We start from the raw sequence: 14,940 nt of genomic DNA on the forward strand, positions 1-14,940 counted from the left end.
TTACACAATTAATATATTATTATTATAATTTCATACGAAATAAATGATAATAGTTTCAATGATTTAAAGTCTTTTAAAGTGTAAAAGTTTAATAAAACTTTTTTTCCACATATTTGAGATAAGTTTAAGATATATTTAATCTTGTTATATTTTCTTATTTTATATTCATTCAAGTAATTTTTTTTATATATATTTAAAAACAAATTTAGAGGGGGAATTTTGGAGGCGCTTCCATTTTTTTATCCATTTTTTTTTAATGATATATAATGCAAACTCGTCAACACTATGATTATAATGCTTGATCTCAAAGTGATATTGAATGTGGAATGCAAAAGATTCATAAGATTGGAGGGACCACCCTTAGTGGACAAGGTCAAGTTTCTAAGTGCTCTAATGCTTATGCAATAAAATTTGAGGTCAATACTTCTGGTTGATTACCTTTATCACATGCCTCACTCTTCCTGTTAAGTTCTATTATATGTGGAATAAAATCTGAGGTCAATACTTTTGGTTGATTACCTTTATCACATGCCTCACTCTTTTTGTTAAGTTACTATTATATGTGTACATGCCTAATGGTATAAATCAATAACTCAAGTTTTTGAAAGCTTTGAGCTTCATGTAGGAGGTCTAAAGATCTAACTTATGTCCCCATGAACTATAATGAGCATTAATGGATTTAGATCGGATATAGACTTAAATTGGACCCTACAAAAAAATGCAAAGAAATGATCCAAAGTTTCTACACATAATTGTATTTAGGCAACATAAATAAATACATACATATAATCTATTTTACATAAAAAATTTCAATTTTTTTGAACAATAATATTTATGTAATTTATGCAACAACAATAATACATATAATCTATTTCACATAACATTTTTCAAATTTTTTGAACAATAATATTTGAGTAATTTATGGGACACCAATATTACATTATGTTATACATATCTAGGTTGTAAAGCTACCTCTCAAGGCAATTAAAAATGTAAAATTACACTGAATCATTATTAAATACACATTATAATTTCTATACATGGTTTTATTTGAACAACATACACACATTCATTCATTCATATATATATATATATATATATATATATATATAATCTATTTCACATAACATTTGTCATATTTTTTAACAATAATTTTTTGAGTGATTTATGTGACACCAATATTACATTGTGTTATATATATCTGGGTTATTAAAGTTACCTCTCAAAATAATTAAAAGTGTAATATTAGATGGAATCATTACTAGATACATATGGTACTCAAAATTTCAATATAATGAAAGTGATAATTGACATTCATAAACCAGAGTGATAAATCAACTTTCTTTATTAAACTAATTATATTTCAGTTATGCATTTCAATTATATAATTTAATTATATAATACCAAAATCTAATCTTATTTTAATATTTATAAATTCACAACTAAACATAATTAAATATTAATATAGAAACACAAATTATAACTGAATAAATCAATCATCAATACAAGGCTCACAATCACAACCTAATATCTTATAATTTCAAAAACATAAATAATCCTACTACTTTATCATTCTCTTATTTATCTCTTCTTTCTAGTAGATTTTATATAGATTAATATAAGTTAATGTAATTTAAAATCCATCTCGGAGTGTAATTAATAAATGAAATAGGTTTTTGGTCTGAATCTAGGAGTACAATTTTTAGTAAGATTGTGATTTTTTATTATTTAAAATGCATTTTTGAATGCATACATGGATTCAACATCTTGAAAATACTTGAGGCACTCAACCTTTGTAAATTAAACAACTTAAACTTATGATTTTTAAAACTTTATACTAGATTTTGAACAAAATTGATAAAAAATTATTCCAAAAAAAATCATTTAGACTATTAGTTAGACCAGATAATTTAACATTATTAATAAATAATAACATGATTTAAAATAGATTAATAAAATAATATTACTAAATTTTATAAAAAATAATAATAAAAGACAACAATTTTATTTTACTCAATAAAATAGTGTATAGTATGTTTAGTGGTTAGAAACACGATTTGTTATTTTATTTACATGAATTCAATTTTAAGTGATACATTTCATTGATTGTGTCAAGGTAAAGAGTAGACGACCTTGAAATAGATATATCTCATATAAGGTTAATCTCAAATTATTAATATATCTAACTACACACTAGGAGAATCCATATACACCTAAATGAATCAAAGCCTACTCTCATTTCTCCAATGTACTAAAAGGTAAATAAAGGGTATAGCCATTCACCTAAAAATTATTCTAATATAATATCTTTTATAAATGACATTAAATTGTAACCATAATCGATATATGCTAAATAGTGTCAAGTATAAATTAGATATAAGGTGTAAGTCATAATCGATATATGCTAAATAGTGTAAGTATAAATTAGATATAAGGTGTAAGTCACTCATGTTGATGGATTTAAAAATATTTAAATTAAAAAATATTTAAATTAAAAGATATACATTTCATTAATGGTGTGAGGTATAAATTAGATAATAAGGCGTAAGTTACTCATATTTAAGCCTAATTTTAAGGTAGATAATATGTACCTTATAATAATATAATAAATGTAGTGTGTATTGATGGATTTAAAAATATTTAAATTAAATGCTATAGATTTCAATGTATATGATATTTATAATAATATTTTGATTGAATAAATGATATATTATTATTTAATTTAAAATAAAATTTTAAATATTTTTTTCCAAAAAGAAAATGTAAAAATCATTTTTGAATAATAAATGAATCATTATCAATATTTATTAATTATAGTTGATTGTTATCTATCAGAGTTTGTTCATATTTAATTATAGTTTATTAATTTTGTTCATTTATTATTATTATTATTATTATCATTATCCAATTTTAAGGTTCGTGTATGAGACTTTCTTGTTTGTGAGACAAGGATCCACCTCCGAGCAAAGATTTGGCTGCTAAGTCTACACAGACATACATACTCTACCTGCTTTGAACATGTGGCCTATTAGGAGGAAACACCTGCTCTTAACCATTAGCTACCCCCTCTCGTTTTTAACATGCAACCTCTTAAGAGGAAACACGTGCTCTTAACCATTAGTCCCACTGAAACTGTCAAATAACATAACAATAAAGTAGTTCATGTTTCCTACTTTTCATATATTAAACCAATAACTTAAAAAAACAAAAAATAACATAAATAAATATATATCACTTTATTAATATGATTTTGCTAATTATTATTTGTTTTCAAATAATATAATAATAAAATGGTTTATGTTAGCCACTTTTCATATATTATGCCAATAATTAAAAAACAGAAAATGACAAATAAATATATGGCAATCACTTTATTAATACGATTTTTCTTATTAATATGATTTTGCTAATTATTATTAAAATGATATTTATTCTAAATTAAAATTCTATATTTATTTTAAATTAAAATTTTATTATTATATTTAAATTTATTTGTAAAAGAAACTAAAACTGTTTTTAATTAATTAATTACAATAAGGTATAAGTTATTTGAGTTAAGGAAAGTCCCTCGAATAGGCGCAGTATAGGGCAGTGGAATAGTTAAATGCAGTGGAACAGTTTATGGGGATTGGTGTGGTCTAATAATCATAGTTTAATTGTTTTATATTTTAAGTATTTGTGGTGTGCAGTTTACAGGATTTGAATAATTTAGTTTAATTGTTTTATATTTTAAATAAATTTATTCTGTATGTTATAGGTAGAATACATAATTTGAATAATTTAGAATGAAATTAACAAAATTGAATTTATTTATATATAAAAAAAATATAATTTAAATAATGAAAAATTATAATTAAAATACAAATGTAAATTTAAAAATTAAATAAACAAATCTCACTTACGGAGTAGTTATTGCTTCATGTGGAATAATGTTATTGGACACAACGGCTGCAGGTTCTGATGTTTTGGGGACTAAGAGGATTTCGTAGGATTTCCAAAGCAATAGGAATTTCATGAAACCATATCTACAATGAACAAACAATTCCATTGGATCTCATGTCATTTCCGACGGAGATTCATTGTTAAATTCCATTGAAAGGGCACATCAATGGCTCTTGAATTGAGAGCCGATGAAATTTCTGGCCATTCAAGCCCAATTGCTCTGCTTCGGTTAGGGTTTAGGGTCGTAGCCACTTAACCTATATTTTATTATGATATTTTTAATCTATAAATTTTAAAACAAATTGTTAAACGAATACAATATGAAAAAATACACATTCATTGCATTTATTATTCATAATAATCTACACTTATACATTTCCTTGTGACACTTGGCCTTCACATACCAAGCGGTCTCTTGGACTCCGATGACTGTTCACATTTCACACCAACCCTTAGCAGATTATGTGTCCAACATTCTTTCCCTTAATCCCAAGGGGTATATATGAGTGCAAGAAGAGAACTGTAATACAAAAATGCAAAATGCATGACAATAATAAGTTGAATGTCCTCTTTGAGATGATGGTATAAGGTGAGATAAATTGAGGTTTCAATCGATGGTGGTTTAAGGATGACCGCCAACACTGGAGTACTTAGTGCAGTTTTTGGAACTCTTCCAAATATTTCAAGAAGCTAAAGTCTTATGCCAGAGGAAACACCCCTTAAAAATTTAAAGAGGGAGATCTTCAACTTGGAAAAAGGGAGGTCTTCAAATTGGTTTGGTTTAAGGAAGGACACCAACCAAAGGAACGCTTATTGTGATTCCCGGAACTCTTCCAAATATGGAAAGAAGCTAAATTCTTCTGCTAGAGGAAGTGGTACTTAATGTTTTGAAGGCACATACCTTCAACCTAGAAGAAGGGAGGTTTACAAGCTGCGGTGGTTTAAGGAAGGCCACCAACCAAGGGCATGCTTAGGGGATTCTTTGTCTTTGGCTACAACTTTGAATCTCGGTATGGTTGTCTCTGGCTATAGCCTTAGGTAACATGTTCAGATTGTGGCTCAGGCTCACTTGATGTGGCTTTGAAGCTTGTATGTGACCATCAATTCCCCCTGTCAAATACAAGGTGAGAATATGGAGAAAACTCAACTGCAAGACTTTTTTATACTTTAGATGAAATTTTGACATATGTCTGAAATAACTTCTTCCATTGCCAAGAAGAGTCCCATCCAAGGTGAATCTGTGTTCTTGCAGGAGGCTTGTTTTTGAAGCATATGTTTCAAGAATGAGTGTGTTGACCACAATGTTTGCACGGGTGAAGATTAAAACAATGATCTTTCACATGGCCAACTCAATTGCAATGTTGGCATTTTACAATCTGTGGTTGAGGAGGAGTAGAAACTGATGAAGATGAACTTCCATGAAGAAATCCAACACTCTCAAATTTGATTGGCTTGGAATAGTCTGGAATTTGATAAGACACATCCTTGTCATATCCAAGACCGATTATGTTCCTTTTGTTGAAAATATCTTCCCAATGTCAGATGATTGGCTTAGGAAGCGTTGACTAAATTTTTTCTTATGCATGCAAATATGATCTTTCAATGACTTCATTAGTTTCTGGAAGTTTATGGGAATCTGTCTCAATCTCAAAGAGAGAATTGTTCTGAAAAAAAAAACAAGTTTAGAATGATGCTTCCGTTGTTGTAGCTATTCTTGTTGTAGTTGTCTCTCAAGCTACAAAAAATCATTTTTTTCTTGTGCATTGTGCAAACAAGTCTTAATATCATAGAAATTTTCCTTCTTGATTTTCACTATGCCATCAGTAGAATGTTGTATCAAAGTTTTCAGGAACTCTAATAATTCATAAAATTTGGCCATTTTCTATTCACAACTATGAACCAATGAGGAATAAGAAAAACTCACTCACAATTCAATGTGAGTGAAATATTCTTTGTAAATGTGCAGCTCCTCCTAGGTTGAAGCATCCCTTCTAATTGCTTTTCATTTGCCAAATTTGTGCCATGAATGTTGGATTTAATCCCAAGTTCAAATTGAAACCAAGTTTCAGTGATAACACAACATAATCCAACCAATGCATTCAACCTTTCCATATTCTTTTCAAACCCTTCTAAGTGCTTGCATGATGACAATTGTCATGCAATCCCACACACTTTGAGTTGATTATGAGCGAGGCCTTGGTGAAGAGGGCCACCAACATTTCCAAAGCATGATTGGTGAGTTTTGGCACCTTCAGCAACGACAACGAATCAACATCAAACAAACAACAATATGAATCATATAGTGCTCAACACAACACAATGTTCAATTTATCCCTGCGGTCAATGTTTGCAGCACTAAAAATAATAGTCGTTGAGTCACAACTTCCCAACAATACCGTTCATGTTGGGGTGCTTCAACGTTGCATTCAATTTTGTCATGCGCAGGTGATATCCATTGTCACTTTGGCTTGGAAACTCAAAGAAATTTGATGTGGTTGATTTCAGCAATCATAGAGAACATGGTGGAGTTCAAATGGTTTTTATTTTTTCTGTAGCAATGAGTTCTTGGTTTCCAAAAAATAACATGGTAGCTAGACTTCAACTGCAGTTTCATGAGAATTTTGCATTGCCATGCATCATATGCCTTGATTTACAACCCACCACTCGTTTGTTGTTATCCCTCCATAGACATTCTGCCACAGTTAGATTGTTCAAACTATTCCTCAATAGTAGCTTAACGCAGAGAGTAATTCTGAAGTAAACATAAGCTTCAAATAATCTTGCAAAGCCTGGTCTTGCTTCAAGGTATTCATGCTCAATGCACTCACAGAATACACACAATCAAGAAAGATGGAATCCAAGGCAACAATTCTATGAGTAGGGTGCGAAGGTTTCTCTCTCGATATCAAAGACATGGAAAATTCGATACTTCACATCTAGGTTATGCTAGTATGGTGAGACTTGAATGGAAAGGTTATTGGTAAAGATTAGTTGCAGAGACATTATGGCAGTGATTGCCAGGCACCCTTGAGAAAGAAAGAGCGTAGGAAGCTTAGACCAACGCTATTTAAGGAGCAACTTAATTGGGGACATGTAGACCTAGCACCAAACTTCAATTTTTTTATTTCATGACCATAGACAAAGGAATAGATATAATGGTTATAGAATAATGGAAGACTTGATAGATGGTAGGATCAAGTGTATGGCAGCCAGATTTGAAGAAGACCACACAACAATTCGATTTTTAAGGAGGCCACAAAACCAAAGGCTCACAATAATTAGGTAGGGAAAGAATATTCCTGCAACTCTAATACCATGTTAAACATACATGGAATGATGAAAAAAATATGAAAGAATAAGCGTTCATTGCATTTATTATTCACAATAATGTACATTTATACATTTCCTTGTGACACTTGGTCTTTACATACCAGGTGGTCTCTTGGACTATGGTGACTATTCACATTCCACACCAACCCTTAGTGGAGTAGGTGTCCAACACAAATAATTTTTAAATGTAATTAAAAATAATTATTTATAAATTCTAATATTTAATTTTAAAATGATTTTATAATTTTATAAAAATTAAAAAATGAGTGTTGTATAATTATTCTAAGTTTTGAAGTTTTTGATCTAGGTATTTTTTTTTCCTCGATTTATTTAAGATCTTTGAATGCAAAAATGGAATTTTATTTTTTAAGATTTGTATTTTAGTGCGAAATTAGAATTTTTTTGGGTGAAATATTGTTTTTTTTCCAGTTAAGATCCATTTTCTAATGAAAAAGTGGATTTGTTATTTAATAAAAAAAATGTAATGCAAAAGTAGATTTAACGCCCTAAAAAACACCTGATATACAAAGATTATAAAGAGTTTACTAAAACCCCTAGGATATTAGGATTATAAAGAGTTTGTTGAAACCCCTAGGATACTAGGATTATGAAAAGTTTACAAATCAAACCCATGATTCCAACAAATTCCTACCAAATTTTGAGTAAATTGTGGATAGGGAAAAATGCCCAAAAATCCTTCAAATTGTACAATAATTAGATTATAGAAGAAAAATGCAAATCAATTTATATTTTAAGTAATGTAATAAAATACATAATACATACTTATTTGTGTTATTTAATTTCGGTGACTAGGTTGAGCTTAGGCCGGGGTTAGCCCTTATATTGGATGGTATGCTTATTCACAATGGGATGCTTATCACCAAGATTGATCGAGCCTCAACACCTCTTGGGAAGTTTAATTCCCCCAAAGTAACTTCCATCCTCAATTCTTCCCTATAAAGCTTGAACCTCTAAAAAAAACGAGAGAGAAACATTATTCTATTTGGAATTCATTACGTTGCCTAATGCTTTGTAATCTATTATGAGAGTTCTCACATAATGACAACAATAAATAAATAATTATGTACATATCTACCTAACCTAAATAAATTAAACAAAAAATATACATATCTACATGGAAAAAAGAAATGAATTATTTACATATTTATATCTACCTATCTACAGTATTTATGAAGTTTTGAATTTTTTTATGATTAAGTTAACCATTTAAAATATCTCTCCTTATCTAACTTTTATGATATTTCATATTTATCAAATTTAAATTTATTGACAACACGTGTTACTTAGTAGATCCTTAATTAAGATGGATCTATGTTAATTGTTAATAATATCATTTATAACTGAATTTAGGCTTCTAGGATCCATATCTTTTGTGTTGAAATCTTTTCGAAGGAATCACCTTAGAGATAATTCATCGCGAGGACAATATTTCTCTAAATGATTTGATCTTGTCCTAAAGATGAACCACACTGGGTGGTTCGAAAAGCATTGATGAATTATCTCTAATGTGATTTCTCTAAAATGATTTCAATATCATTTATATTATATAAATTTCACATCTATATATGAAAAAATTCTCATTTTTAATTTCTAAAAACTTTGATTTAATCTCCATGGAATATCCATTGAATATTTTTAGTAGTAGCAGATATAGAGGTTTATATATATCTCAAAAGTAATTATAACATTTTGTCTTTCATATTTAACTAAAAAAATGTTATAAGATAAATTAAAATAAAATATTAATAAAATGTTTCGAAAATGGGTTATGGTTTTTGGGGTAAGCCATGGTATTGTTAGAATAATGTAGAAGTGGAAGTGTCTAGTAATGTGATAGGTTTGTTGTGTTGCCTTCTTAGATATGTATGGGTTACGAGATGTAGTTCTAGAAGTAATTGTTTTCCAATGTAAGTGAGTTGTAGCTGAGCCATAGTGTCTATCTTCTATATTGTTATGTCCATCGAGCCTAGTGATCCCATAGTTATATAATAGGATACATTGCGATGTATTTGCAGTGAGTTGAGACTTAGACAAGCAAGCATTGTTATTTATGTTATAGCAAATCCATTTCTCCATTGAGAGGGGATGTTAAAATAATGTAGAAATGGAAGTGTCTAGTAATGTGATAGGTTTGTTGTGTTGTCTTCTTATATCTATATGAGTTAAGAGGTGTTGTTCTAAAAGTAATTGTTTTCCAATGTAAGTGATCAAAGTGTGTATCTTCCATGTTATTATGTCAATCGAGTTTAGTAATCCCATAGTTATATAATGAGATACATTATGATGTATTTGCAGTCAACAGGTGTGCACATGGTTAGGCCTAAATTAATAAAATAGTCAGCGTGTTAAACTTTGTGATTTTTATTAGGTATTGACCCATAATATTGTAAAACAACCTATTTACAACCTCAATAGGTGTGCACATGGTTAGGCCTAAATTAATAAAATAGTCAACGTGTTAAACTCTGTGATTTTTATTAGGTATTGGCCCATAGTATTGTAAAAAAACCTATTTACAACCTAATAATATCTGTGATATAGTGGGAGTGAATGTGCATGGTAAAAAATCTTGTTATATTGTAAGTATTACATTTTTAGTGCTTATTAATTAAATTTAAATATGCTTATGGAATCATTATTTTAATTTATATGCTAGAATGAATCTTAATATATAGCTACTACAAATATGTTATATATTTTAATGTGATATGTATCTTAAGATTTTCTTTTATCTAATAAATTGCTCGATATTATTGACAAAAATAAAATTACCTTATAACAAATTAAATTTTATTTTTTCATTACTTTTAACTTTTTATTATTAATTGAATCCACATTTAATTAAATCAACATTTTTTTTACATATACTTTTCCCGACATCTGAAAAATAGTGACATAATTTCTTAGATTGCACTACACATCTCCACTACATCTCTACCATTTATTTTAATTAGTACAACTAGATTAGAAAAGTGTAATCTAATTATTAGATATTTTATTTATAATTTTTAAACAACTTTATTCAAAATCTAATAAATATTTATTAGAATAATGAATTTAAAATATATAAATTTTACCATCCAAATACATTATACCAATTAAAAGTAATTGATATACCTTCATAAACATGTCCATGTGTGGAATACATGACCTCATGAACATGATACAACATCATTTAAATATTCATATTTTCAATTTAAAATAATAATTGATAAACCTCAATATTAAATTTTCAAATTTAATCTCACCTCTATTTTGAGAGAGAAAATTTATCTAGTTTTTATTAAATTTCGATCATCTACTTAATATTAACGAAAAAGCCTATAGTCTAAAACTTTAATTTCGAAATATAAACCTAATTACCTCTCACATTAACTGAACAATTGAATCATATTTTGTTCGGACAAATAATTCCTCTCTTAACAAGACCACGGAGGACGAGATGGGGGTGATGGTCGTGGGATTTTAGGTTTTCGACGGTATGTTTAGCACTCTATTGGAGGACTTGCATGCATCATTTTAATTTTAGTTTCTAAAATTTTATTGTAATTTAATTGATAAAATAAATAAATATTAATTTAAAAATGTGTCTTTATTTATTAAAGTAATTTTCGTACAATTTTTTGTAGGGGCTTCTTCCTCAAACTTCTCGAAGTTTTCTAATTTAAAATCTCTTTTCTTCTGTCGTGACACATGAACCTGTACATGAACCTTTGTGTCATCACGTATTAATGCTCTTCAACGACCTCCTTGCCTCAACGAGCGGACATCCCTAGACACTCGGCGAACCTCTCCTCTCACAGAATATGAAGATTTTTACTCAGAAACAACTCAATACTCATAAAGAAAAAGTATTACTCAGAGTTATGACACAGATGGGTATATCAAATGCAGAAATATTTCTTTCTATTGATTTCAGAAGATGGTTACAATTTTGAAAATCTTCAATTTTTTCAATCCAGAGATTGATTGTGGGGGCATTTACCAATTATATCATCTGTTAAGCATAAATTTTTGCAGATGAGATTTGGAGGCTTCCTGGCCTGACACAGACTCTGTCTTTGAAGAAGATATAAAAATTTAAAGACTCTACCTATAGAGTTCAGCCACTTCAGGTTCTCACCAAGGTTTTTAGGCCTTGATGCGCAGGCTTCCAAACTCGACTCTAAAGAGATCTTGCTCTGTGATGCAAGCAGATCAAACAGAGTGTTCACAGATGCAGAGCAGGGAGATAGCTCTCAGACTCAAAACACCCAAAGCTAGAAATTTCTCTAAGACTCAGACTTAACTCCCTCTAAACTCAGATGTCCAAATGAGCCTTACTCCTCTCCTTATATAGGATAAGAAGGGGACAACTTTCTGACAAGCCGTGTTTTGTACAATGATCCCAAGATGTGGATCAAACCACACCAAAATTCGGAGAAGTGCTCTAAATCTTGGAATAGTACAAGACAACTATACAAAGTGGAGATTTAGGGGAATCCCGCAAAACTATAATTTCTTTATACAAATGTGGGAGATTTTTGTCGAGAATCTCAAGAAAAAACTGGGTCTCTGTCATAGTCAAGAGACAATACTTTATTGTACACTATGCATGCCCTATATCGGGAGCTCACATGAAGCCGTGAATATTTAATCATGTCCCTAGTGCGTTTGTACAAGTGAATCTTCTAAGTGCTGGATGATCATATGCTCCACAGGTGTCCTAAGCTTTTGAGTAAATTCTTATAACAATCATTGGTTTGCCCAAGACAATCTGATGCTTGATTTTGGTTAACACAATCCACTGGAGGTGTCCACTCATAAAGGTATTCAATATCCAGTCATCTGAGTATGAATTTAGCCCTGCTTTGGTTTTACAAAGAAAATGGAAAAAATCATGAGAATTTTGAGCACATGTCATGTAATCTCTTTAAGTATAATTTTCAAAATATCTGGGATCCATAACGGTCTTGTTGACTCCAAACTACATCCACTAAGTTTTCAGCCATTCTAGTCACCATAAAAGTTGATTTACAAATGTTGGCCCAAATTTTAAAATGGTGTAGTGGATTTCTGTTTTCTCATCTCAACATAAAAGCTCCCACCATAGATTAATGTAGCCTTTGAAATTGTATATGGTGTCTGGAAACAATATTTTTGGATCTTTCTGTGGCCACATGTATTTTGAGAAATGGTTTGGGTCCCGTGTCCTATTTATAGTGTAATGTTTATGATAGACCTTTGTCCTATCACTTCCTTCGGTCCAAATTACACTTATATCTTTGAAGCTTTCATATAAAGCTTCTTATGCAACATTAGCTGCTAATATTGATCTTTTATAGATCATGTCATGAATCCACTTGTTGGATTTTGGATAGATCTTCCTTTCGAGCACTAGATGTTGTAAGTCTGTGTGGGGCTGCAAGTTGGCATCCATGACCTTGGTGTTTCTGAGTTGGTGTTCTCTGCTTAGGAAGTCAAGGAAGCAATTTTGTTCTCCTTTGATATGTTCAACTTCAAAATAAAAGTTTGCAAATAATCCCTGCCATCTAGCAAACTTGGCTTCTCCAGGATTTTTTATTTCTTTAGTTAGAACCTTTTTCAAGGCTGAAGCATCAGTTCTAAGAAAAAATTGTTTATGTACAAGGTGTATATCAAACTTTTCTATACAATTCCAGGCAGCTTTTACCTCTTTTTCGATAGTGGAGTAGTTTTTCTCTGCTGGGTTCCATGTACTTGAGGCAAATTGTACAATTTTCTCGGTTCCTTCTTTGACTTGCTTTAGTATTCCACCCCATCCAAGGTTGCTAGAATCAATCTCAACAATTTTGGGGAGATCTTCATCTGCCAGATAGAGGATTGGCAATGTATGGACTTTGCTTTTGTTTTTCTAGTCAGCTTTAGTGTGATCATCTGTCCATGGTGAAGGCTCTTTTTTCAATCTTTGGTTAAGAATCTTGCGGTCCGCTGCACACCCTTTATAAAAATTACAAACATAATTCAAGCAACCGAGGAACCTCTGCAACTTTGTTTTGTCTGTGATTACATCTGGAAACTTATTAGAAAATTCGAGAGCATGCTTCTGCAAAGTTATCTGGGCATATTCTATCGTATGTCCTAGAAATTTGATTTTGGTCTGGAACAATTCCATCTTTTTTTGCTTAAAACTAAACCACTTCTTTTTACAACTTGAGCAAAAGTGTGGATATGTCTGAAATGTTCATCGATGGGGTTGGAGAAAATTAACATGTCATCTATATACATGATTAGCCATTCAAAGTAGGGCTTAAAAATTTGATCCATTACCTTCTGGAACTTAGATGGAGCATGCTTTAGTCCAAAAGGCATTACATTCCATTCATAGTGCCCTGCTGGAATGCTGAAAGAAATTTTGAATATGTCTTCTTCTTTGATAACAAATTGCCAAAAATCAGACTTCATGTCGAATTTTGAGAATACTTTGACTCCTGCAATTTTTGCAATTAAGCATGCTTTATGTGTAATAGGATAGGTATCATCTACCAAAACAGAGTTTAGAGGTTTATAATTTATAACAAGTCTGGGCACTCCACTGATTTGTTTTGAATGCTTATTTACATAAAATCCATAGCAATTCCACAGAATGTTGGATTCTCTAATGAGTCCTTTTTGCAGAAGACCAGATATTTCTTTTTGGCAGAGATTTCTATAGTCTCTGTTCATGGGAATTGTCCTACTCTTACAAGGTTTTCCTTCATATTTATCTTTGAAAGGAAATTCTACTGTGTGTTGCTTTCTGTGCTAGAAAGCCTTTGGGTTTTCTGAACAATGCTAAGTTTCTAGGTGCTTTCTTAGTTCTACAATTTTTTGTATGATTCTAGGAAGTTGGAGTTGTTCTTTGATTCTGATTGAAGATTTAAAGTCTTTCAATTCTTCAATCTTTTTCTCTGACAATTCTACTTCCTGCAATTTTTGTACCATTATGGAAATTCTGGGAGTAGAAATATATGGTAAGGTCAGTGTTTCTAGAAATCCTTTACGATTTGGTACTGAAATGAAAAATCCTGCTTTTCCATCAGGAAATCTGGCTGACCCATGGGGTTCAACTACTGCTAGAAACACATTTCCCAATATGCAATCTATGGGAATTTCTCCTACTGCAAATTTTAACTTCATACAATATTTTTTGAAACAAATGGTGGCAATAGGAACTTCATACTTGAAAGTCTGAGTTCCAATTCCAGTTACTTGTCGAGGAGCCACCTTCCAGTATTTAGCTGGGACAATATTTTTGTTAATAACATTGATATCCGCGCCTGAATCAATCAACATTCTCAAAGTGAACTTTTCTCCTTGGATATCAATGGTCAACAACACATGATGCTGTTGATATTGGATTGTCATTATTTTCATTTCTCCAAATCCCATTCCAGAATAGGATTTATCTTCATAGATCTCTACATTATCATTCTTAATAGGCTCCTTCTTGTTTTCTATCTGAGAGATCTATGTTTTCAGGCCAACAACTTCTTTTTTGACCTCTCCCAAGGTTAAGGACCTTGGCTTGGTATGCTCCTTGTTTCTTTGAAAAGATCTGGTGTTCTTTTCATAGGAAGCATCTACAAATAGGGCTTTAGCCTAATTATTCTTTGAACTACTACTGCCCTGTTCTTTGTGCATTGTTTG

Source organism: Pinus tabuliformis, chromosome 8 (genome assembly GCF_031772625.1).
Source record: "Pinus tabuliformis cultivar Carrire ecotype Pingquan chromosome 8, CPIR1, whole genome shotgun sequence".
Classification (NCBI taxonomy): Eukaryota; Viridiplantae; Streptophyta; class Pinopsida; order Pinales; family Pinaceae; genus Pinus; species Pinus tabuliformis.